General features: G+C 47.4%; 1 long non-coding RNA gene across 11 annotated transcripts in view; it reads left to right on the top strand.

Annotated features, from left to right (window-relative positions):
- Positions 1–6: 6 nt before the first annotated feature.
- The window catches only part of LOC107153870, a 62112-nt gene continuing 36303 nt past the window's right edge, over positions 7–25815 (top strand). For 6 of the 11 annotated variants that reach the window (XR_007346995.1, XR_007346996.1, XR_007346992.1 and 3 more), the window contains exons 1-9: positions 7–166; positions 331–459; positions 1802–1971; positions 4631–4740; positions 5949–6009; positions 6170–6368; positions 7211–7298; positions 7451–7571; positions 16825–16912. This is a non-coding gene — a long non-coding RNA (uncharacterized LOC107153870). The other 5 variants (XR_007346994.1, XR_007346990.1, XR_007346991.1 and 2 more) reach the window with 5 other exon arrangements.

Genomic DNA, 25815 nt, shown 5'->3' with positions numbered 1-25815 from the left:
TCGCGGACCCGCCGTCTGCCCGCACGCAGCGCGGTCTCGGGAGAGCGAGCTCTGTGAACACCGCCCTTAGGGTCGTGTTCTGTGAACGCTGAGCACCAGGAGTTGAGGGAAGAAGCGGCCCCGCAGAGTCCGCCCCTCCACGTCCCACCTGTGCTCCCCGGGAGAGGTAGCCGGGAAGACGAGGGAGGGCCGGGTGGGAGCGAGCGGGCGTCTCCACCGTCTGCCAGTGGGTCCCAAGTTGAGCAGATTACTACCTCGGGGGAAACGTTCGTGTCCCGTAAAGTGACACCTCAACAAGGCCAAGGTTTTAGTTTCTTTTCTCCACTACAGCACACGCCTTGGAGCTTCGCCTTTGTCCCATCCGCGTCTGCATCCATACCAGCGCCGAGCAGAACAATTCGAATATTGGCAGGGGCTTCGTGGATGGTCACAAAAGTGGATTCGTGTCTGTGTCCAGGAGTAAGCGATTAGAACTCCGGGCAGACAGTCAGGAAGTGGTTTTGGACAGGTGACTCTTCTGGGGACTTCAGGACAGTGCGGAAGGAAGCCTTCCCCAGGTGCCAGGAGACCCTGTGTGAAGCTTGTCTAAATGAAACTCAGCTTTTAACTAGGATTCTAGACACCCAAAGTAAACTTCTCTAACTTCACAAATGTTAGAAGAAACGCCAAAGAATATTTACAGCTTCATTGAGTACCCAGGAAGTGAGAGAGAAGACAGGGTGCATGGATTTTCACAGCCAAGTGAGGAGGCAGGTATCTTGTGAGGTGGAGGACAAGGTGCAAGTAGGCATTGAGACTTAGGAAGACAGGATCACGAAAGCCTTAGGATAATTAAGAGATCGTTTTAATTATAGGAAAGTACTTCTTCCCTCTGTGCTGCTATTCTTCATCTGTAAAATATGAAAAATAATGCCCACCATGTGCACTTGCTGCAGTCATGAAGTGCTGCGTCTCAAGTGCTAGCAATGGCATCTCCCACCTAGTAAGCACCCGATAGGTATAATATTAAGTAAAATGGAAATTAGGGTGATTATTTCAACAAATATTTATTGTTTCAGACATATGCTAACAGCTAGAGTTACAGAGACAGACAGAAACAAACATTCCTGGCCACTACCCTCATTGAGTTTGCTTTTGAGCAGGGAAGGTGGACGTGAATCAAATAACTACATACATGGGAGTAGAACTGTAAGTTTAATAAATGATACAAAGGAGAGTCACAGGATAGAAAAGAATATAGATAGACAAAAATTAGGACTCATATGAATCAGAGCCATGGGCTGTGATGATGTGTGCATACAGAAAGAGAGCATGTTACAGAAGCTCAGAGTGGGAAGGCACTCCCCAGCCAAGACCAGTGTGAAGAGAAAGCTCTGTGTGCATCCTGGTCTAGGCTTCCTAGCAGCAATTCTTGCCTGAGGTTCCTCCTCTGTTCCTGTCAAAATTTTATGACATTAAGCTGTAAGGCATCACTAAAGGGCCCTGAAAATCCTCAAAGCTCAACCATCAAGACTCATGCCCAGAGATCCATATTAACATTATGATGTCAACAGAGAAATCCAGTTCCCTTATTGTCTTAAAGCTTTTGTTTACTGTCCTAACTTAACCTCCCTTAACCTTTCATGGGATAGTGGCAATTTAGTTTCTTATATCCTAAGGTATATTCAGGGGCAGCTGGTGGGAGAGGGGAAGATGGTGGGGATGGGGACAGAGATGCTGCAAAGGAAAAGAGCAGAAGCAGGTGAAGGGCCAATGAGGACAGTAGAAATGGGTGGTAACTGATTGAGTTACACACTTTAAGTTTCAAGGCCTGTGCTGCTGGCAGAACCCCTGACCTGAGTGAGAAAGCATCATGTCAGGCAAGGAGGAGTGGACACTGGAGTCACCTGACGAAGTTGCCGGGCCGGGCCTCACTGTGGACTCCCCTGAGCCCCTCTGTTAGCCTTCTCTCCTGCGTCTGCTGCTTGCTGGGTAAGCATTGCACAGCCTGTGGAGCTCTGCTGCTGTGGTCTGTCCTCCCACAGTGGATTTCCTTAGTGTGGTAATTGGCACATGAGCTACCAAGCTAAGTGTTCAGATCTTGCTGTGACAGCTATGGTTGTATCACCTCTGGTCTGCTGTTCCAGGGCATTGCTGTAAGGATTCCCAGAGACAACTCATCTATGCCTTTAGAGCACTCTAATGGTGCATGTGGCCACTGCTTGGGACCTAATCCCCTCCACTCCTATTATCCACGTCGCACATCCATCTTCCTCTGCTACCTACCAACTCTTGATCCTAGGAACGTTACTAAATTTCCTCTGTCTTGTTTTCATCCACATGATAAATGGTACCTGCCTCAAAGTTATATACATGCTATAGATTGAATGTTTGTGACCTTTCCCAAATTTGTCAGTTAAAACCCAACCCCAATATGAGGGTATTTGGAGGTAATTAAGTCATAGGGTAGTGCCTGCATGAGGAATTAGTGCCCTTATAAAAGAAACCTCAGAGAGCTCCCCCTGCTACTGCCATGTGAGGATGCAGCAAGAAGCTAGCTATGTGAACCAGGAAGTGGGCCCTCGCCAGACACAGGATCAGCCAGCACCTTGATCTTAGATTTCCCCGCCTCCAGCACTGTAATACATTTCTGATGTTTATAAGATTGTTCATCCAGTCTAGGGCATTTTGTTATAGCAACTCACACTGACCAAGACAAGACACACACATTGCTGGCTGAATGAAGAGATATGTATGTTTAGGACAGTGCTTGGCATGGAGAAAGCCTCAGAGGATGGCTTTCCTGTATCTGAGTGCAAACAGTTCTGTGTTGTTTACCTGTTCACCAGGGCCACTCTCTTGATCTGTCCACTGTTGATTTCAGTAGAATAATAGATGAGAGAAAGTCTCGAGGGTTATATTTAGATGTAGATAGAATTCTTCAGAATCATAACACTGTTAAGTCACTAGCTGGGGGATTTTGTTGATTGACAGGGTGGTAAGGAAGAGTCTGTGATTTTGGAGAACAATTACAGAGCACTAGGGACTACTTTAAGGAAATCCCAATAAGTAACATAGGATATTTATGATTTATAGGGTTAGTTTATTTATAGCCCCTTTAAAAAAACTTTATCATGAGAAATATTGTTAAGTAAATAAAACTTTGAAAAATTGTAGGTACCCCATTTTTTAAAAGGAGGCATGTATAATAATCTTCACATACATACAAATAGAGTTAGTATATGCATACCAGTTTGCATGGAAAAGATACCATGTGGAGATACCGTTCTAGACTGTTAATACTGGTCTTTTCAGCAGAGAAAGGAATTTTTACAACATGCATTTCTATATTGTCAGAACTTTTAATTAATAACAATACCTGCTTCTTTACTATATCAGAATAATTTAAATATATTTATTTTACCTATTAATATGTGAAAATGTGTGGTCCCTTGGAAAGTGTGATCTGCCTCTGGGATGGACAGATGTAGTGTCTTGCCTGGAAAGTTAACTCCCTCTTATCCACGCAATCTGAGGCATGCTGGAAAGTGGTCCCAGACTCCAGTGACAGCAGCTTGTCAACATTTTCAAAATATGCAAATGCAGACCCATGGGAAATGGTATCTCCAAGGGTATCTTTTCCATACAAACTGGTATGCATATACTAACTCTATTTGTATGTATGTGAAGATTATTATACATGCCTCCTTTTAAAAAATGGGGTACCTAAAAAAAAACATACAGTTTTGCTCCCAAGGGCAGGACCGCCTTAACTCTCTGTATGACCTGCAGATGTCGCGTTGCTGGCTCACGGAAGGTGTTCCCAGTTGCGTGCCCTCACCTGCCTCACCAGCCTTTGTCTGCCCAGCACCTTCCATGCGTGATCTGCCTTTCCTGTGTCCTCCCCACTTTCCCTTTCTATGGTTTCTCCTCTAGGCATGGCCAAGCTCTTACCGGCTCTCCTCAGGGCCCTGTCAGGGTCATGATTTCAGCCACCCTGGCCTCCATATGTCACCCAGGAGGGCTTCTGCCTCTGGACCTCAGCTTGCTCCACCCTTTGTGGTTGTGGGCCTGCCTCAGCACTGCCCAGGCCCTTGCGACCTCAGGGCTGCTCTTCCTAGCATCCTGTTCCAAGGCTGGCATCTCCACCCTTAACTGAACCCAACAGGGTTCTGTGTAGACCCCACTATAGCCAGAGAGTCCCTTTTGGCTTCTAGGAGGGGGCATGCTGGGAGGGTGAAGCCAGGGGTCTGATGAGTTGACTCGCAGCAGTGGGGACCAAGTACAGGTCTGGGCCCGACAGCCCTGGGAACCAGGCACTGTTCCACTGTGTCACTCACCAGGCAAAGAGGTGGACTGGCCTCTCTGAGATGTCACTTCCTGGCCTATAAGACAGAGAGGCTGGTGGCTTCTGTCCCAGAGAACTGTGTGCTTGACTGAGCTGGTAAATGTCAAAGAAGAGGGAGCAGGCACAACAGTGTGCCTGGGAGTTGGGGTTACCCCAGCCACCTGAACTGAACCTCAGCACAGGAGGCCCTGGGCAAGCATGTCCTCAGCTGTGCCTGTCCAGAGCTGAAACGAGTGCAGGCAGTGAGGGGAACAAAGGGGCTTCCAGGTGGCCTCACAAGTCCTCCCTGGATGCTCGTTACAGAACAAAGATCCCAAGAGTCTCAGTGTGAACTTCTGCTCACGTCATGTGAAAATGTTGTGATGTTAAAATCTCAACTCCTGGTCTCAGCAGAACTCCTGACCAATTCCCAGGTAAGAGGACTACACCACCTGCCTGTCACTCTTAGTGCTGGCTGACGGTCCAGACCCCCCTGTGCAGCCTGAACTTGACTGGGCTAGGGGACGCCATTTGGTGCTGCTCCCAGGGAGAAAGACTTGCTGCCTTGTTGGCACCGAGCTGCTGGGTCAAGGTGCCTGTTCTTATTGCAAAGAAGAAGTAAAGCCGTCGCACCTAAAAACAAAATGATTCAGGAAGAGAGAGAAGGGGGCACTGAGGAAGGAAAGGCTCAGCTTCTGCTTTTCTTGACGTCAGAAGAGGGTGTCCAAACAGGCCTTCTCTGGGGTGCTTGATTAGATGACTGGGCTAGGGGCTTCCTGAGAATGGTGGGTGTGTGTGTGTGTGTGTGTGAGTGAGAGAGAGCGAGAATAAGTCAAACATGACAGCGGTTCATCCAGGAATCCGTCACAGTCCTCCCTCCCCAACTCCAACTGGTGGAGACAAGAAGCCTGCCATCTGCCAAATGCTCATGTCCCCTTCTAAATTTGCACTGACATCCTAAACCCAGGTTGATGGTATTAGGAGTTGGGGCCTTGGGAGAGGAGGGGAGGAGGCATGAGAGTGGAGCCCTTGTGAAAGCAGCTTGCTTTCTCTCTCTGCTCCACCATGGGACGACACAGCAGCATCTCTGTCCCTGAACCAGGAAGCCCTCACCAGAACCCACATCTGGCAGCAATTTGATCTTAGACTCCAAGTCCCCAGAACTGTGAGAAATAAATTCCTGTTTATAACACACACAGTCAAGGGTATTTTGTGGAGGCGTCCAGACTGGCCAAGACCAGGGACACTTGGCTCAGGGCAAGAATCAGAAATTCTAGGCCCTTACTCCCTAAGAGCCAAGGTTCACAGGAGGGCCTTCTAGAACTGCCTTTGATGGAAACATTTAGTGAATGGGCTTACTCACTGCAGGAAGGATTTTCGTTTAGGGTGATCAGTAGTAGTCTTCTACATCTTCTGTAAAGGACTGAACTGCTGCATCCATCAGCTTAATAAGAGTTTTGGAAAAAGAGTTTGGGGAAAAAGTAGACCTAAGAGGGCTTTCTGTTTCTTTCCTTGGAATATGTCCCCAAAATTTCCCCTTCATAGGATTGAAGAGCCATTTATTTTATATAACTGGCAATTGATTCATTCCTAAAGAACAGGATCAGGACTGAAAATGAGCTAGTAATCAGTCTCCTAACAGGGTCACATGTTCCTGGAAGAAGAGACTGGAGATGGACAGGGGACTCAGGACGTGAAGGCAGGTGCGCTCTGTGTGTTCCTCCTGGTGCCGACAAACTTGCCCCAGAAGAGATGTGGGAAGCAGGGCAGGTGTAAAAAGTTATAATTTAAAAATTCTGTGGGGGAAGCATATGGGGAGAATGGACATTGAGGGAGATGGGTCAGATGTACCACTTCTTCCAGAGTCCTGGACACCTCCATCGAATAAAAGCTCTCTGCTGCCAAAGGAGTCCCATATTGAGGTATCCTTTCACAGAAGAGCATGTGCTTATGCCAGTATGAATTCCTTCCGAGTAGTTTCCCCTTTCTCCTGGACGGCACCGTTGGAGAATGAGACATGTTCAAGCGTACAGAAAACAGTTTAGAACAACATCCGTGACTGGTGAGTTTGCCTGTTTATCATGCGCACTTTGAAATGGGTCAGACTGAAGTACCTCCTTCGCCCTCCCAGCTGCCCACCCTGCCCCCACCTTCCACCCACCGCTGACAGACGTTCAAGTGAGTATGACTGTGTTCAGTTTTGCATTTCTCCTAACACGGCAAGAGGAAACAAGCTTAAGGAACATAAAGACCTTTCTTGCTAGATGTCCCTGGAGCTTGGTCTGAAGGCAGCTCGCTCCAGGGATTCATTTGCAGGATTTCTGTCATAAGGCACTGTGGGGAAAGCTGTTACATCCAGAAAACATGGCCCAGAGGTTTTCTGCCCCAACCCTCAGACCCCCGTTTTTAGTGCTGAGTCTTTCTCTCACATCTTGGCTTCCCCTCCCGGAGCTCTCTCTCCCCTTTGAGTGCCAGCCTGCATTGCGTCTTGTGAGTAAGCAGTTCCCTGGCAGGCGTGGTAAGTCCTTCCTGGGTGGGGACCCTGTGTACATGCACTGTAGCAAGAAGGGTGATGCCTAGAGACCCACCCACTTACCTCCTCACTCCCCTTTACCATCTCCTCCTCTCCCAGGGCCAGCTGTGTCCAACTTCCAGGTGCAAGAAGCCTTGGGCCCAGCCAGAGGTCACCTGATGCCAGTTAGCACCCAGTTCTCCACCCTCAGTGTATTTGCCCCTCCCCCACACTGCACAAAGGAAAAGGCACACACACACATGTTATTAAAATGAACTGTTTATATTATCTCAGTTGAGTCAATACATTATAATGTATTAAAATGGAAAGGTACAAAATTGAAATAAATACTTTCTGATTCATGTATAAATCTTTTTTTGTTTTTTGTCAAGATGACTTTTATCATCAGCACATGTCACAAGAAAACATTTAAAATGACACCGAAACAATCATTGAAATCATGGTGCATGGAGGAAAAAGGTAAAGAAAACAACCGTTGGCTTGTTTTGGCATGAGACCTTGATACAATTTGGGTTCCCCAAAACCATGTGAAGGGTGGTAAAATAGAAATGCTCAAAACTGACCTAAAAAAATAAACAGGCTTTACAAAAACCCTCTTTTTCTTAACCCAGCCGCTTCTCTACATGGTCTGCACTTACAATAGATACATTCATTATTGTCCAAGGGAAGATAGCAACTGCCTTTCGCTTAAAGAGCTTGGTGGAGAGGCTGAAGGATATGCTGCAGCTGAAGGTGAGTAGAATGTTCCAGAGAACAAAAAAGTCTAGATGGTCTTCAGGAACAGCACTGAGCATGATGGGGGTGGAGGGTCTCTGGGCGAGAGGTGAGGTGGAGGAGAGGGCGGAGTCCAGATCTGAAGCAGTGGAGACGGAAGGATGGAGTCGGGTTGTTCGTGGTCACAATGGGCCCGAGGGTCTCACCACCTGAGCAGCCCTGGGTTTTTCCTCAGCCTGGGAACACTGCTCTGTCAACAAGAGGCAAACTGTGGGCTTTGGAGACGGGGCTTGGACCCTTTTCTTGCACAGCCCTGGGGAGACGGTCAGGCTCCCACTGGGTGCTGCCAGAGGGGCTTCTGGTTCTGACTGCTTTTTAGGTGGTCATTAAGGCAGTAAGGACATTAGCAAACTAGAAGTTAAGGGCAGCTAGGTTCAGCCAGATGGAAGGTAAACAACAGGGGAGAAGGGGTTCCTTTGTCCTCGGCTCCCCTCCCCAAGCACAGGAGGCCTCAGCTCCTGAAGCGCTGAGATTACAGTACACAGTAGCAGAGGGCTTGCCCTTTGGAAGGCTCCATGGAAAGAAGGCTCATCCCTGACTCGGGGCAACTTAATCCGAGTTTCCTCTCTCCAGAATCTCTTCCCTGCGGTCACCCTCAGCTGGCTGGACTGGAAGATGGAAGCACCAGGGGTCATGCAGAAATTAGGTCAAGACCTTTGCTAGAGATCATGGGGCCCGTCCCTGTCGCCTTCAACTCCTTTGTCCAGAGAGCCAGGCTGGATGCTTGCCTGGCCCATGCTCAGCTGGAGAAGAGGACAAGCCTTTCAGGATTCAGGAATCCTCCCCCCAGCAGATGAAAGGACAGCTAGGGACCAGGGGAAGCAAGGCCTGGGCGGTCTCTAGGAAGGGAAAGGAGCGCCTTTGGTCTGAATCACTCACAGGGAAATGGGCAAAAGACAGCCCAGGACCGACAGAAGAACTAGGCCCTTCCTCGTGCTCTGCAGTGAAGACAATGGACGGTTACTTTGGAATGCTGTGGGAAGGGGAGTTCTGAGAGCTGTCTGTTGTTCTGAGCTAACTTTTGGCAAGAGGCTGGATGATTTAACTGCAATTGAAGAACTGTTTCTTGGGCCATTGCTGCCAAAGTGTACAATGACCTACTCCTACAAGTGACTTTGTAGACTTTGGTAAGCCAGATGGAAACCCCCTCCATCCTCCAGCATGAGACAGCAGGCTAGAAAGGATCTCTCCATGAGACACCCAGGGCTGTGGATGCATCAGCATGGAGACATTTCACTGTAACTACTCAGGACCACCTTAGGGGACATTCACAGGGACGAGGTGTATGCAAGGAAAAATGTCAGTAGAGATGGCGAGCCTGTCTGGGGACCAGCTCCCTGCCTGGCCTTTCTCTGGTGGAAGTGATCTAATTTTGGTCCTAAGAAAAATGGGCAACATTTTAACTAAGATTCTAAGAGCTATAATAATAAATCAGTAATAAAAATCAAGCTATGGGGATGTGACAAAACCAGATTGGCCATGAGTTAGTGGTCACTGTTAGAGTCAATTGATAGATCCATAGGACTTCCTTGTATAATTCTACTCTACTATGTGTTTAAATATATGTTCTAAGTTATCTACAATACTAAACAAGCCCTCTTAGAGAGTATTAAGCTTAATCCTAGATAGGGTCCAGAGTCACCCAGGGAGTCACTGTAGAGATGGTATTAGGAACCAGTTGTCTTTCTGCAGGGATCAAGATCTTGTGGTTGGACTTACATTCTTAAATCAGTGTCATGACTTCTTCAGCTCTGCTCTTACCATACTGAAAAGCAGGCAGTGATCTTTACCCCTCCTCCAGTGAGTCTCAGCAACACTTAACAATGGCAAATACGCTTGATTGCTTGGCTGGGTTTACAGACACGTCTGGGGAGCCAGCAGAGCTCAGGAGCCAGTGGCCTTGGGTTTGTATATTTGTGTAGGCAGCGAGGTTTTGTGTTCATCTGTCCTGTCATTTGTACATAAGTTGAAGAATATGAGGGACACAGCACAGCCTTGCATCCAAGAGCGCTCATTCTGCTTAGGGGGAGTGGCACTCAAACTTCCTGACAGGTTCCCTGAGACTCCTGACCAATGTCAGCGCATTCCCACAGTGCCCTCTGAATTTTAGCATGGAAGAGCCAACAGGAAAGGAACCCTGTCCCTTTCAGTCAACCTTGACTCTAAAGAAAGTAGGAAGTGCAATCAAACCTCATGAAAATCTCAGCATGTTTTGAAAGATGTCCACCAGCATCAGGCAGAAACGTGATCAGTGCTCAGTCACATAAGTCACCAGGAGTGAATGCTCAAAAGAAGGTTCTTGTGAAGTGTTTGAGCTCTGGTCTCTTAACCTTGTAGAGGGAAAAAGGCAATGACATCCAAGCACTGGTCTCCACTGGTGGCCCTCAGATGGACCGTTTGCTGCAGAGCCAGTAAGTCCAAGGACCTCAGAGGACTGGCTTAACCCCAGCTTGAAGAGGGAAAGACCCATTTGCTGGGAGGTGCACTGTTCTGCCAGAAGCCCTGTGTCTGAGAAACACAGATCCTGGAAATGTCTACCTAGCTGCTTCTAATCCCAACTGTACATGTTGGTTCCTAGCACTGGGGGGGGGAGGGGAGGGGCAATCTATCAGAGTTCAGGATGGGAAAATATAGAACTGCAAACTTCTGACAGTACACAGGAGGAAAGCAAGCACATGGATTCTGCCTCAGCTAGAGAAAAGATCAGATGCAGGGGCAGGGACTCGACTACATAGACTGGAGACATTGCCTACCAACTAGGCGCCACCTAGCTGAAGAAGCGACTGTGCATCCCTGGTCATCGTGTGTCTTTGGACAGGTCTCTACCCTGAGCAGGTTCTGATATTCAGAGGAGGACAGGGGCTACTCTGAGCACACAGCACACAGCACACAGCAGCTCCATCCCTTGGTCCTTAACATTGCCTTTACTCAAAGCACTCTGAAGATTGAAGAAATGTAGCTGCCTGTCTCCAGACGCTGCCCTCCCTAATCTTATACACGATGAAACTGAGACACAAAGAAACCACTAATTTTTATGCAGTCCTTGTATGGATCTGGTGACACTCCTGGCAGAAAAGTCCGGGATCCCGCTTCCTGAATCCTTGAACATCTTCTATTACCTTTCTCTTGAATTCACATTTAAAGACTGTCTGCCTGCCTATAGCACATTAAGTGTACTAATACGTATAAAATATAAATAATTTGTAGATTCCTGCTTACCTTCCTGTGTTTTTCTTCTCCTTTATGTAACTAGGATTGGGGGGGGGGGTACCAACAACAACAAAGGGATGTTCCTTGACAAGGGAAAAGCCCCAGTACTGCTCAGGGACTAGACCTCGGGAAGGAGAGGTGACAGCCCTGTCCGTGGGGCGGAGGTGCTTCAGATCTGGACTGTACAGCAATCAGATGAGACAGTTCAACAGAAATCAGCAATGGAGACGCCTGTGCCAGATGGAGCGAACGTACACAACCTGGTTTTAAGGAACAGTAAATACAATAGAGATAGAGAGATACACGCTATGTTGAATCTTGAGTACTGAAACAAGTCATAAATAGAGTTATGCTAAATCAAAGAAGACAGACGTTATTGGGAAGAGTCTGGTCAACAACCAATCACCATTAGAATTAAAAAGTAAACCGGCCTTTTCACTGAGTACCTCCACGACATTTCTCAATGCACTAAGTACATTTTAACCATGCAAAAATACACAAACATCTTAACTAGGTTGTTTTTTTTTGTTTGTTTGTTAAAAAAATCAAACACCAACATTATGCATTTTTTTTGTTAATTATATTGGTTAAAGTAACAGCCACTGGCTGCCAAATATCAGATACATCATATACATATTTTTATACAGAATCTGGACAACACAACATTACACATCAAAGAGAGAAAGAGAGAAAAAGAGAAAGAGATTATTTGTTCCTTTGTGGGTTTGTTGTTGTTGTTGTTGTTCAGTAAAAAAATAAAGTAAAATATGAGGAGCAATGCTAAGAAGGAAAACACTTCAACAGTTAGGAGTACATAGGGAGAACTGCTAATCAGAAATACAGGAGGAAAAGAGTTCATATTTCGGTCTGTTTCTAGAATTTTCTTCACTAAGAAACCAAGGAGCACAACAGGTGTATTGGTTTGGAAAAGCAGAAAGAGCAATAACATCATGCTGTCTGTTTCCCAGCACGTTTCCGCAAAAAGAAAAAATCATAATCACAAATTAATTTCACAAGTTTGTTTTCACAAATGTCCTCCCTTACCTAGGAAGCTGGACAATGCAGGGGCGGGGGGCAGCTCAGTTGAGAGAGTCCTTGGCAAAGGTTTGGCCAAACCGTTGGCCTTAAATTAGTTGGAGATGTGATCTATCACGCAATGGAATGCGAGGTCACCTTGCTCCCTCTTGGCAAGAGTGCCCGTTGCCAGCCAGCGACCTGGCCGGGAAACACCCCCATGACAAGTCCTGCTAGCAGGGCCCAGTCCTGCCCCTTAAACTTCTGGTGTCAACACAATCTTAAAAGTTCAACCTGGAAAGAAAACAAGACCTTGAACACAAGCTGTGGAAGCACTACGGTCGGATACAAAAACGTGAAAATTCAGATGTAATCAAAAATACAAAATCAGTTTCAATAAGATTTGCTTTTTTTTTTTTTAAACCATTACAGTGCAAGGTTTTTCAAATTACAGTAAAAGTAATGTGTCTGCTTACAGTAACTAGAGTAAGTCGCTGATTTTGTTCTCCTAGAATCAGAGGTCCCTGATAAGCGAGAATGCACCAGTCGGAAATCAACCCCACACCGTAATGGACAGCTTAACAGAGAAGTTCACCACGCCTCTGCCCCTGCAAACACTAACAAAAGAAGGGAGTTGTTTGCCCAAGTCACCAGCGTGAGGCTCTCCCGCATTAAAAAAAAAAAAAAGAAAGAAAGAAAATAAATAGATGGTATTAAAATTCCAACAAGAAAATAACTAGAAAACCGGGCTGATGGTCTGAGGATCCAAAGGGAGTTCCCGCCTCACTGAGCTTGCCTCGCTGTGTTTTGTTTTTTAAGAATGCTTTAGCACGAGCCTCCAGGGCAAGGCTGCCTGGCCCTGCAGCTCCCCTTGCCAGGCTGTTGGGGGAGAGAGTGGCATCACAGCGGATGGAAGAAAAACATAATGGGGTCAGGCCCACTGCACCGTCAGGAACCGCCCCCCAAAAAGGAAAACAGAACAAAATTAGAGCTGGGATGAGGAGCCCCTGGCTGGCCAGTGGATGGCCCTTGCAAGGCCATCTTGCCTCTCAGAGTCTCGTGTTCTGAAAAGAAGGAAAGGGGGAGACAAGTAGAGCCCCAAAGGGCATCTGAGAATGGGCCTTGGGGAGAGGCTGAAAGAGAACAAGTGGCTACAGGAAATGAAAACAGGCGACTGTCTCTGTGTTCATGGGTGGGACAAAAGGAGAATCCAGGTGCTGCGGAAGAGCTACTTCTAGGGATTTGTAGTGCTAGTCTGGAATGGGCTAGTGGGTGGGGACGCACTGCAGAGCCTCAGGAACCAAGAGGAGGGGACAGACACTTGGTACCTTGGGCACAGACAGCAGGCCAAAGGCCCCAGAAACCAGCTGGCGTGCTTGGCCTCCTCATGCAACCCCTCTCTGGCCTCTTCCTGGACCCACATCCAAGAAAAACCTCTCTTGACCCATCTGACCAGCCTCTTTCTAGCCCCCCTAAGACTCTTCTAACAGTGTCGGGTGAGCTCTTCCCAGGTTTGCTGCATTTTAAAAGCAGCAAGAGGCTGTTAATTAGGGTGGGGGACTGGCCAGTCCTATGTGGGAGGGGGCTGCACCCTCGGGCATGTCCCCGGGGAAGCGGTGGCTGGTGGTTTGACTTGCTCCCTACCAGTGACCTGGGTACTTTGTGTGCCGGTGAGCAAACCCTTTATTCAAGCCTACAACCCGAGAAGGGAAAGAAATGCAATCTCCTCTACCACAGGAGGAATTGACCTTTAAAAAAGAACGTGGATTGGCGTTGTGAGCTCAGGAAGCACTCAATAATTTTGTTAAGACCTAGTCATGGGAGGAAATTTGAGCTTCCTTTAAAAACTTTGCTACATTCCTCAAGAAGGAAAGAAAGCTCCCTGAGACCCTGCAGACTCAGTGCCCACCAGTATCCCCACTGCTCTGAGTCCCAGACCCCCAGGTGGAGGTGGACAGCCATACTTCCTACATCATGTGCACTGTAGTTTGTCCCGGGAGTTACAGGATCAGGCAGAACCTGCGAGCTGTCCTGGCTGTTTGTCTGAGCAGTTCTCACAAACTCTGCTCTGACCAGAAGAGGTCTTACCTTCCTAGGCGCCTGCATCCCCTTTCTTGCTAAGCTTGCCCAGCGTTCAGCATGCTCTGATGGCTATTTTAGCTGAAAACATAGTCTGTGCTGCTTTAGCTCTGACCCACAACCTGGTCCTCTGATCATTGCTCTGAGTGCTACCAAATGTTTGGTCCGCCCAAGCCAGCGGAGATCTACAGGGGCTGCTGGCCACAGTTCTCCCCTTGGATGGAGGATTTTCACAAGCAGGTTGGCCTGAACAGCCTCTATATATGCCCACCCGGACTCTTCTGATGAATCCTAGAGTTCTGCCTCATTAGATCCATCCCTTTGAAAGGTGTACTTCTTATCTGGTGGTCTGCTGTTGAAACAAAATTTAAGGATTTGTGATCACAGATGTATTTCCATAGACAAAGGGACAGAACAAAATTGGGGTTTGGGAGGATACGGAGTGCTTAATTAATGACTAAAGAAATGCTTTGAGTCTGGAAGATTCCCCAAGACAAGGCGGGGATGTCCCACTCTAGGTGTGTTGGATTATTTTGTATCATTTTCTTCAAGTTGTGGAGCTTCCTTTAGTTGAAAGTGACTCCCAGGAATAGGGTTTGGAGAAGAGACACTGTCTGCACAGTGGTGAGGGGGAGGTGGCCTATGCTTTTCCATCTCTCAAGAGAAGGGCTTTGCACGTCACCGGCTGGGGCATGGGGTTCTTGCTTCTCAGTGGTATGTGACCTTGGGCAGATCATCTTCTCTGACCTTCAGATTCCTCATCTGCATGTTGGACAGGACGTCACTTTATCCACAGTTGGAGGACGGTGGGGGGTGGGGGGGAAGCACACCACAGGCCCAGCAAAGAGCCCCATTCACTCCACTCAAAGCACGGCACCTTCCCCTGAAGGGGGCTCAGAAATTTTCTGTATCCAAAGTACGTTCTTGGTGAGATGGTGATCAGTCATCAGCTCTAGGTGGACTTGTAAAGGACCGTGGTGGGGGGTTTATGGGATTATTTTTTGCTTGGTTGTGTTTGGTCAATAATCTTTGCAGATCCAATGTGGCCAATTCCTCTCCTATGACAAGTTAATGCTCTGGACTTCACCCAACACTTTAAACTGCTTGATGTCAACCACAAACTGGGGACTGGAGGAAGCAAAGTGTTTTTAATCTTCAAGATAGCAGTTTTGAGTATTTTTATTAGGGCAGTGAGCAGTTGACTTCACTTTTTTTTTTAAATCAAGAGAAAAGTATAGTTGGATTGATGTAGGAGATACTTACCACTGACTTAAGGAGGCTGTGCCTGGGTTCCTATACTCAGACACATTGGGATGGGTTGGGAGGAAATAAACTCCTTTCTCATTTGCTGGATGAGTGGGTGTGTTGAGAATGAATTCTAGGATGAGAAGGGACCTTAGGGAGTGTCATTGTCATCTTCAGAAGAGGAAACTGCTGGGCTGTATGTTAGCCCAGTGGTGAATTCCATCACCAGCTGCTGTGCTTGGATGTATGTAGAGTCGAGATCCTGCTTGGAGGAGAGGAATGTTAAGGAGGAATTGATGACATATTTCATTGGTCTAAAGGGGCAACATGGGATTGGCATAGGGCTGCTTATTTCAGGGGGAACCTTTGAAGGTAAGGTGACCAATACCAGGCCCGTGTTGAACCTTGTATTGGGTTATTGTATCTCTCTTTTCTGTTCCTAAGAGAATATCCTTTTTCTTTGTTCTCTTTAATCCATAAACCTATTCTTAGCATACTGCTTAACTCGATCTCTAAATCCACAGGGGTCGGGAGGGAGGCACATGGTCTGTGGACACGAAGACTTAATGGCTAGACTGACAGCTGTGATGGTGTAGCCACGTTGGGTTTTGGGTCTTTCATTTCTTCTGGAGGTGAGATGGTAAAGAGGCCAATTCTTCAGCCTCCAGGTTGAGGCTAACGGGATTGTGGGGGACATATCCCACTCTCTAGAGCAGTCTGTCTTGGGGAAAGAGGAATCTTATCTCACCCTCCCTTCTCTTTGCCTCTTATCTCTGGCTAAGCCATTTTCCCCAAGAGAGCACTGCTTTCGATGATCTTGCAAGAAGCATCCTCTATAAATGGTGGTCCATAGAGACCACATATTGTTGCACCATGGGGGCTACTTTTAAGGAAAGTAGGGGAAGATGAGGGGATACCTTATGGACGTTGTTTCTTTATCAACTGTCCCTAATGTCCTGCTCAGTTGCCCTTCATCATGTGCCATGTCATCTCCTCTGTCTTTGAGCCCAGTGGTGCTAAGCTGTCTTTCTTCCTTTCCCTCAAACCCCATCACTTCTGGCCTCACCCTTCAGTGCAGGAGCTCCCCACCACACGGCACTACTTGGCTGCAAGTTCTAGTCAGGTGCCTGGGATCTCTGCAGATGAATGATGAGGAAGTCAGATGACTGCTTAATGGAAAGAATCAGCTGTGCAGGAGCTCAGGGACCCTTGGCTCCCAAGAGAAGAAAGCTCTTCCATTGACCTCAGGGAAGATGGCTGCCAGTGTTAGCATCAGACAAAGCCAAGGTCTTGGCGAGCTTTCTGAAGCACGGTAAGAGCCCAGGGCCTCAGAATGGCCAATCTGGAAGCAGCAACTCTGGTTAAGTTCAGAGCTTTACTGTTCAATTTCTTTTTAGCAGCTTGGGCTCCAAAAGATAATGGTGCCACACACTCCATACACCACTTCTCTACCATATGGAGCTATCCTGCCAAAGGCCAAAGAAACCTCCTGAGATAATCAGAAGAATACCAATTGGCTTCAAATATAGGTTTGCAAAAGATCTATGCTAGACAATTTTTCACAGAAGATTCTTGGAAATAAGGGAAAGGCATTCTTTTTCACATGTCAAACTCAGCTAATGCTCTACTCTCAGCCATCTCAAGGTGACTTGTTTCTTCATAGGTAAAGCCACCCTCAGCTGCTGCAAGCCCAGGTAAGATGTACCACAACAAACCTCCAAGTTCAACTGGATCATGGGAAGAAAAGAAAGGTAAGAGGCTGTCACAAAGAAGCAGGGAGAGTGTGGTCAGGGGTGTGGTGGAGGAGGCAAGGGCTCTCGGTCCAGACGCTGGGGCACACCAAGTGGCTTTGTCTCTTACTAATGGAAGATGGGAAGTCCATTCAGTCACCTAAGGCTCATTTTCCTCATCTGTAAAACAAAGCTGTAGATTATATCCCTGCAGAGAATAGGGTTGCTGCAGAGAATAACTTAGGTGAACTAAGAAAATAGAAAAACACTTAACAAATCGGCATGAAGCAGAGGCTCCGTCAATAAGAGCTGAGTATGAGATGAGTGACAGTTTGGGCAACACAGGCTTGGCAGAAGATAAGGTGTGCAAGGTACATGGGGGCCAGCGAGAGTCTGCGTGTCACCCTCAGTGGATGCACATGGGCAGTCAGGCTCACCGGAGCCCCAGCGGCCGGGTAGTACAGGGAATTATCAACATTTAAACTCTTGAAGCTTGGAGTTAAAAATGACTTGTGCAAAGTAGAAGTCCACCTTTTTAGAACGGGTGTTGGGCTGACAGGGTTGATCAATCCGCTCTAGGGCCAGAAATGGGCCCCATCCCACTCTCGCTGGAAAGGTCCTAAGCCGTAGTTGACAATAATATTATTTTCTAAAAGTTAAAGAGAGAATGACTGTAAGGAGCCAAACTAAGAAAACTCAGGGAATTCTGAGGCTGTTTGTTCTGTTAATAAGTGCTAAAGTCCAAGAGCCAGGTGCAGTGGCGCACGCCTTGTAATCCCAGTGGCTTGGGAGGCTGAGGCAGGAAGATCGCAGCCAGCCTCAGCAATCTAGGGAGGCACTAAGCAGCTCAGTGAGACCCTGTCTCTAAATAAAATAATAATAATAATAATAGAATAAGGGCTAAGGTTCAGAACTGCCATTCCCTGCATCTCCACTTCAGTGTGCTGGGATCTGAGGTCCAATCAGAGGCAAGGTTACATTGAATGGCAAAGACCAATGCTGAGAACAGGTCTGTATGGGAGGTTTTCCTGCTGCCCTGATTCTTTGTGCCTTCACATCTCCTATCCGATTTCTGAATCCTTTGTTTTTGCATTTTTCTAATCTTCAGAACATGAAATCATGTTGAACAAACTGTAAGAGAAACTATATGCCAGGGTGAGGAAATTGGGGGCCATTGAAGAAAGGGTCAGAAAAAAATCTTTTTCAGCCCTCTCTTCTAGATTCTTGTGGTATCTGGAAAGGCCCAGAACCATTGCACAAATTATAGGAAAAATGGGTCTTACTCCAAATTGCAAGGATCCAGTCCCTCATTAGGAGATACTGTGACCACTGTTACTACTGCTGTGACTGCTACATTGGGGGCTCATGGCTGATCATGGTCTGCATGGCTGGACTGGTTCTGGCAGGCTGCAGTGGTCTCAAATGTTCCGGAATGCTGGGCTGGCCAGGGTTGAACTGAAACCTTACTGGGAAACAGAAGCTGGCTCTTCTCTGTCTCCTGGGAGGCGTGGGCATTAGGAATTTCATTGACTGTTCAGATGCCTTCCCTTTGACCTTAGCAACTCAGTGGTCCCATAAAGCAAATGTAGAATGGTCGATTCAAACCTTCCAGTCTTCTGACATCCCCTCACAAGCAAGACTCCACTTCGGGCCTCATTCCTCCTGGCCTCTACCAAGCGTGGAGGACCAGAGGGATAGGTTTCAGACACACCAAGGCCACAGTGCACTGAACTTTGAGCCACAGCATGCATATATGAGCACCATGGGATGCACACTGGACACATGTGAGCACCACAGCATGCGCACTGGACATATGAGCACCTGCAAGCCCAGCTCTTGGGGTCGTCCTTGAAGCCTTTGAAGAGGGAATGTGGTTATCCACAAGGGGAGCCATTTCCTGAATCATGTTCCAACCCAGAGTCAACACAGCGGCAACTAAAGGAGTGTTCTTTCCAAAGGTCGAGTGAACATGAACAGACAGTGAAAGACACAGTATGGCACGGACATGCACTGCTGGGAATGGTCTTGCTTTCTCATCAGAAAGTGAACAGTGTCTTCCATGAGTGAGTGATGAACAGGCCTGTGGGCACGGCTGACCTATGCATCCTCCTCTGTGCAGCCCACCAATCCTTCCACCCTGACCTGATGCCAGGATTTTTGAGGCCTTCTCTTGTATACTGCTTGGAAGTATCTTCTTGTTTTGAATGCCCAGCGCACCTCTTCCCACTCTGTGGGTGCTATTTTTCATTGTATCATAGTTACTTAAACATATTTCTTATCTCTTCTATTATATTCCTTGAAGTTTGTTTCCCCCTTTAGACCCTCCAGGGTCCCAGCCCTGTGCTTGGCATAGCAAGTGTTCAATAAATACTTGGTAGTCAATTGACTGATACTGTCTGGCAGGGAAGTTCCTAGGAGGTAAAATTGATTTCTTATCTGTCACCTTGTCCTTGTGCAAGGAAAGTCAGTGCCCGGCAGACCCAGTGGCCAGGGAAGTCCACATGCAAAAAGTCTCTACCTGGTTGTGCAACACTTTGATTTCAGGGTAAAGAAATCTTGGCACCCGTTGCCACATGCCATTGAAACACACCTGCTCCCTCTGTTCCAGTGATCCAAGTTCCTCAGGCCTAGAAGTTATTCTTGTCCAAAAGCAGTGCACCCAAAAATCAGCTGGAGCATCAGAATTAGATTTCAAACTGGAACTTAAGAGCAACTAACAGCCATTAACAGCACCCAAAGCATCTTCATCCAGAAGGACAGCTTCCCAGGACAGTGCCTTCTCCCCATCTAGGGGCAAAGAGGCACCCAGACAAGCAACACGGAGAAACACTCAGCATTCTCAGCAGTGCAGGAAACTCGCTCAACAACCCAACCTGTCGTCAAGCCCAAGGACCAACCTGACCTGCAGAGACGGGTCTGATGGAAAAGGCAGGGGGAGAAGGCAATCCTTCCTTAGAGAGAAAAAAGCTCACCTTCCTTTCCGCTTTCCCAGGCTGCTCCACCAGGCAGGGCTTCCCTCCAATCCAGGGAGCTTTGCCCACGAGGGGCACACGTCAATGCAGGAATGGAACTGGCTCATCTGGGGCACACGTCAATGCAGGAATGGAACTGGCTCAACTGGCTCATGTCCATGCATTCACCTCAGGTGAACATTTGGACCCCTCCTCTAAAAGAAATAGGTTACCTCTTATGCTTTGAGTCACCAATATATGGCTTTAAAGGTCTCTGCCACAGATGGAGAAAGATCCTCTGCCCCTAAGCCTGGCATTCCTATCATCTGTGACCTGGGTACAAAGGGTGTGGCCACAGGAAGGTGCTGCAAGAATGGAGGCAGCCCAGTGTTCAGACTCAGAACAGCCAGCAAGCCCTCCCTGAGGAGCAACCGGATGAACAATGTCTTCCACGAGTGAGTGATGGACAGGCCCGTGGGCACGGGAGATGCATGGAGAGGTGGAGTCAAGAAGGGCAGGTGCGGGTGCGTCTGCCAATGACTTTCTCTTGAAACTGCACAGGATGGAAGGAGAGGTACAGGAAAGAACCTAACAACAACAAAAAAAAAAAAACCCACCTAAGAATAGGCTCCTCCAAATCCACCATAGCTATGTCACCAAAAGAGAAGGGACTAGTAAGAATTGTGCTTTCTAGTTAAAGAAAAATGGAAGTGGAAAAAAATAATCTATAGCAAACATTTCTCAAATATTTAATGATTTCAAAGGAAATCTTAAAATCTTGGGAAGCTCAGTGAGGTAGCAAATCCCTTAGAATCAAAAACCAGCTTTGGAAGCATATTGTCATCATGCCCGTGTGTGTGTATATGTCATGTGTGTGTGAATATATCATATATTCCCACTCACCTACTTACACATATGTATACATACATATAAATATATATTTATCATTATATTTTCCCTCCAAATCAACACCAGTGTGTTCCACCTTCTGTATACATTTTATCTGCATTTAAATTCTTTGACAGACCATTATACCATAAAAAGAGAGAAATAGGAAGAACAGGAAAAGTAGAACCAAGCCAGAGTTGTTTTAAATGCCAGTTCAGCATTGTTAAAGAACAGAGCAAACCCTCCAAATTACAAGTTAAAATGTCAATTATCAATGCACATCAGCAATTCTCTATGATTTAAAGAAGAAAAAACAACGTGTTATGAATTGAATCTCGTGTTCTCACTTTCTGTAGCATCGTATGTGCTTTATGGGAAGAGGATCCACTTGTGGAAATGATTCTCCTCCTTTCAATTACTATTTTCCCATAACTCCTTGGAGCTCAGAAATAATAAAACATCTAGAGAGTTCTACAGAAGGGTCATTTTTAAGGATATTTTACTCTCACTTACAGACCTTTCTTTATCCCATTTAAAACATATTAAGTGAAGTTGAGAAAAGCCTTACATATTTTTGGCCAAAGACACAGAAAAACAAGGATTATTGAACCATACACATTACGGAGGGCTCACGACCTAGGTGTGCTTAGCTAAAGGAAAGGAATTCTGTCCAAACATCTAGATAAGGAGAATCAACTGCAGACAATCCACCTTCTCTGCAAGATCCCATGAGCCAGTCCTGTAAGTGGTCAGGACTCTTCTGAAAAACTTGAGTCTTTATGGCGTCGCTGGCTTGTAGACTACAAATATTTCCAGAGCACCGTCCCTCTTAATGCATGGTATGAAAGAGAGTTCCAGAAGGTTTAGAGAAGAGGTGGGGGCTGGGCACAGCATAGTTCACCACCAAATAGCACAATACACAAAATCAACCTAGAGAAAATGGCAAATTCAAAAAGTCGAAAACAGCCAAATTAGTCAAGAATACTAGGAAGGCCATGAGTTTTTTTGGATTTCATGCCAAGGAACTGAAGTTGGACATAAGTAAATGTCAAAAGCTGCAGAAAGTTAAAGCCAAACAAATGTTTCCTTTTTCCCCCTAAGCACAAACCTTTCCTTCTGTACCCAAAGCGCAACAACGTTGATATGGGTCATTTTATCTGGAAATTCAAGTCTGCAGAGACACTTCCCTCTGATCACTTGAGTCCACAGAAATAAAGCACCTTTGAAACCAAGAGTTGTTCAAGAATCCTAGTGTCTTATTCATGTATCCAAAAAGTACACTTAAAATAATTAGGATAATTCATCAAAAATGACAAACGTAACAATATTGACTCTAGTGAATAGGCGGAAGGGCTCCCGAGGACAGTTCACAACTAAGAACAGAGCACAATAAAAGGCTATGACGTTTCATGAATATTCTGTGTTATAGCTTTGAACTTTATTGCAAAGCAAAAAATATATATTTTTATATATATATATTTTTATCTACATTTCACCTCTGACATTGTACACAACACGAAAGCACAGGAAACCAAAAAAATCATAATGAGGTAGATACATAACACTTACAGATGGAGGAGACTAAAGATTTTAAATTTGGCTTAATACTGTGGTCACCAATGTCTGCATTTCCAACACAGCAGCAAGCGGTAATTCATGGGGCAAGAAGCCCAGGGATCTCAAATCCAAAAATAAGCCCCATCAAAAATACCTGCTTCAAAGTGAAAATTTTTTTCTTTTAAAGTCAGGGTTTCAGATGTATTCAATTGAAAACCCTGGTGAAAGTGAGAAAAAAAAATAATTTTGCTTTTGTATCCAGGATAAAAAAAAAAAAGGAATTTTCTCTTATCTAATCAGGAGTAACCGGTCCCGTAGGGCTGTTCAAGGCGTTCTCATGGGGTGGGATGGAGCACCTGGCAGGCTCGGCAGCCAGGTGCTGATGGTAAAGCCAAGTTTAGTCCTTTTCCCTATGGCAGCCCTCACCGCAGAAGCTACGGAGACCAAGACCACTGGCCGCAGGGCCTGGGAACACCTGGCTAGAAATCAACGTGGCTGTGAAGTCTCTGGCGAGCTTTTCCTCTGTGGGATCAGCTTCTCTCAGAATGGTTAGAGTAAGGGGCACCTCCCAGTTGGGAACCCTGGGACAGTCCTTTCCCCCTTATTATTTCCACGAACAATCATTCCAAAGAAGAGCTTAACAGGTGGCCGTGAAGAAGGCCATCTTCCATCTTTATTTCTAACTATAAGTGCATTGTCACTTGTTAATGCCACCATCAGGTGGTGGTCCCTCCCTATCCTGTGTGTCCTGGATGACAGGAAGATTCCTGGGGTCCTGAAGATGACAGGGTGGGATGAGGAGAGGGAGCAGGAGAGGAGGACCTTGGCTGGCTGGGATAACGGCTAGACGAACAGAGCCATGGAACAGCCAACCAAGGAAGGGTCAGCTCAGGTCAGTGGACATCTGTGGCTCCAACCAGATAGCCAAGGAGTAGCTGCTGGCTTTGTCCTAAGTGACTAGAAGGCTCTAGAGACCCTAGAGAAAAATGCAGAGAGCAAGGCTCAGATCCATCTACAGGACTCAAATGGAGTCAAGTTTTCTTGGATGGTTTAATAGCTATTTTCACTCATGATACCACCCTGCTTTTGGTGAGATTTGCTCTACTTAGAATCAGCTGGGATCAGCTGCAGGCCAGGTCAGCCTTTGACCAGGGGAACACTAGGGGTCCCAGTGGATTGCCTGGTTCATTAGGGGAAGATGGGAGAGGGCATCATCCCTGGCTGAGAACTACCAGGCACAAGCAGGGAGCCCCCGCCCCAGGCGTGAAGTTGGTCTCTGCTGGGTGGGATCACCCTGTTCTCCAGGAAGCCTGTGCTGACTGGGTTGCCCATGCGCATGTGCTTTGGTCCTCCAGCAGGACTGTGAGTGCCCTGGGGAGACCCTCTGCTAGGGTACAGCACCTGGCCCATGGAGAAGAGGGCATCATCTGTTGTGTTTGGAGAATGCAATAAGAGGAGCAGTTTGGGTGGAAGGGAAGATATGCATGGCATTCTCAGGGCTTTGGTCACCCATGAGTACCCCATGAATACCTGTCCCTGCTCGGGTAGCACCCAGGGCCACTTTCCGCCTTCCTGGATCCATCCCAAGGGAAGACTCAGAGTTGAACTTTGAACATAAAATATCCAGCCCCAGGGGAAAGGAACTAAAGTAAGAGTCTGTGGGACAGCTGAGGTCACTGTGAGGCGGGGCCACTGTCTGCAGCCTGGCTGGGCAGGAGATTGGAGGTTGGGTGTGTCTGTCTAGAGCTATTAGTTTTAGGAGGAAAGATGGGCGAGTTAGTGACTCCTACTGTTGCCTTCAGGAGATGCTGGACAAGGCAAGGCCAGGGCATTTCCTAGGGTCTTTGAGCCCTAGGAGACACCAAGCAAAAGAACTCAGCCAGGACTGCAGTGGGCAGCGAGCAGGACTGCAGTGGGCAGCGGGTGGCCAGCACTGAGGGAGATGCCTGACTTCAAGGCTGCATGTGAGAAGGGGAGGGCCTGTGGATGAGGTGAGCCTGCTCCACGCCCTGCAATCCCAGTGTGCTTCGTCGCTGAAAAGGCCCAGCTCAGAGGGGTTTCCCCCATGGATAACAGCTTGTCCAGGGCAGGATTAGGATTGTGGGTGTGCGTGGGCATGTGTGTGCCCTGTAGGCAAGAAAATGATATCACTGCTGTAACAAACTTGTAAAGCCTGAGGCGGTGGTGGAGAAAGCACAGGTTGGTCTCATCAATCCCCTCAGCCAATCTCCCTCCCCTCCCCTCCTGCACTCTCCTCTCCTCATCTGTACTGTCTCCTCCTGTGATCACCAGTTCATGAGCTGTGAGCATCCCTTTCTTAAGCCACCTGTTTTGATGCCCTCATTGCCTTCTCTGGCTTAGCAATTAACGGTGGTTTATCTCCCCAAGTTCAAATACATCAGGTCAGCACTCAAGGCTTTTCATAAGTGCTTTTGCTCATCTCACTGTTTTATACCTTTCTGGTTTGGATCAATCCCAGAGGTCACCAGCTCACCCCTGCCTTTGAGAAATGGGGAAATAGACTCCAGGAAGGCAAGGGACTAGCCCAGGAGTGTGGGGGCAGAGCAGACACGAGCCCCCTGTGCTCATCCCAACCTCAGGATGTCCTCAACCCAGCACAGGGAGCTTCTGGCTGGGTCATTCCTAAGGCCACGCAGCAGCCGCCATCTTCAAAACCCACTTAAAACTGGCCCAGAGAAGCTCAACTTCCTTAATTTGTTCTAATTCCAACTATCTCTCTTGTCCTGAATCCTTAGAAAAACAGTCCATTCATCTGCAAGTCATCTCTTGAGATCACGGAAAACAAGAAGGAGGCCTGGAAGTTTTCCGACTAGCAGAGGGCGCCCTGGAGGGGTGCATAGGAAGCCATGCTTAGAGTTCTGGGTGGAAGACAGGCACCCTTCTCCCAGGGATGCCCTATTTCATGAATTATTATTAAGTGTCCCTACTCTTTGTAGCTTCTGCAGCCACCCTGATAGGCAGGACACTCAGGCTTTCTGGTGCCTGTCTCAAGCAGTCCATGTAGATCATCAGGAGCCACCTGGTCTTGGTGAGCCATTGGGAGAGGGGTGAAGAGGAGAGACCTTGGAAGGGAGAGGACCCTGAGGTGGAAGGAACAGAGTCTCCAGTTCTGACCTCCAGCTGTGTCCCTGACTCACCCTGTGCAAGTCAGGGGCACTCCTTGAGCCTCAGTTTCCTCGTTTGTAAGATGGATGGGGCTTTCTTGCCTCACAGGATCCAGGGAATTAATCTGTGTGAGGACACTGACACAGAACCTCGTGCTTCACTGCCACTCCCTCAGCGTCAGCAGAATCTGAGCTCTCCTGTTTCCACAAGGGCACAGCTGCAGTTGGCTAATGTCACTGCCCAGGTCCCACCTGGCTTATTTGGACACCTGACATTCCTGGGCCTGCAGTAATTCTGAGTACGTCTCTCCCTGCAGAAACTGTCCCCTGCTACCACAAGAGGAGGCACAGCATTCCTGACTGGATTTCTTTCCCAGGAGAAGCCAGCTTGGGGGGGGGGGGC

The sequence above is a fragment of the Marmota marmota genome, unplaced genomic scaffold (genome assembly GCF_001458135.2).
Source record: "Marmota marmota marmota unplaced genomic scaffold, marMar, whole genome shotgun sequence".
Lineage (NCBI taxonomy): Eukaryota > Metazoa > Chordata > Mammalia > Rodentia > Sciuridae > Marmota > Marmota marmota.
This window is presented reverse-complemented; position numbering and strand designations above follow the sequence as displayed.